Raw genomic sequence first — 829 nt, forward strand, 5'->3', positions numbered from 1 at the left:
CTTCCTCCTCCCCACCTCCCATCCCCATCCGCATCTCTTCTCTCTCACCCCTTTCCCCCTTTTCCTGGGACTCGGACGCGGCCCGCACTGACCGGGCCCCCACCCCGCAGCAATAGAAGAACTTACTACTCTTTTATTAACAATTATTGGAGCGTTCTTTGGAGGTTAGATCAGCCTGAGGATATCAAAAAGGGGAAGGGAAAAAAGGAGGAAAAATCGGGGGGGGAGTTTATTTTAAAAATCACCTTTGGGATGAAGAGGAACCATTGATTCGGACTGATTCGGGGGGCAATTTCTGCGAATTCCAGGAGTGCGTTTTGTCATAATTGAACCTTTCATTTTAAAACCAAAATATACGTTGGACCGAGCGGGGGGGGGGGGGCGGTGCGGAAAACAGCAAGTCCCTACTTTGTTTCTTAAAGGAATATAAAATGAGCAGAATCTACTCTAGGGCTGTGCTTGTATGTGAAAAAACAAAACAATACAAACCCAGAATATTTTTCAGGACTCGTTAGAACGGTAAGAGTTTTAATTCCCATTTAAAATTTTCCTAACATTTCCAGTGATCGTGTTCATGCTCATAAAAGCTAAATTTAAAAACTTTTCAGAAGAAAACAAAATAATGCCTGATTCTCTTTTTTACCCATTGGAAGGCATTCTTCCCCTCGCCGTCCCTTCCCCCTCTGGTGTTGGTGTATGTGTGCGTGTGTATGTGTGTGTGTGTGACCATAGACGACCCATACTAATCAGGTCTCAGAGTAAATAGCAGCGCAGGGCGATCTCAATGTAAATTGCGCTTGTCAGAAGCACACAACCCGCCCCCCCCCCC

Source organism: Bison bison, unplaced genomic scaffold (genome assembly GCF_000754665.1).
Source record: "Bison bison bison isolate TAMUID 2011002044 unplaced genomic scaffold, Bison_UMD1.0 scf7180017864533, whole genome shotgun sequence".
Taxonomy (NCBI): domain Eukaryota; kingdom Metazoa; phylum Chordata; class Mammalia; order Artiodactyla; family Bovidae; genus Bison; species Bison bison.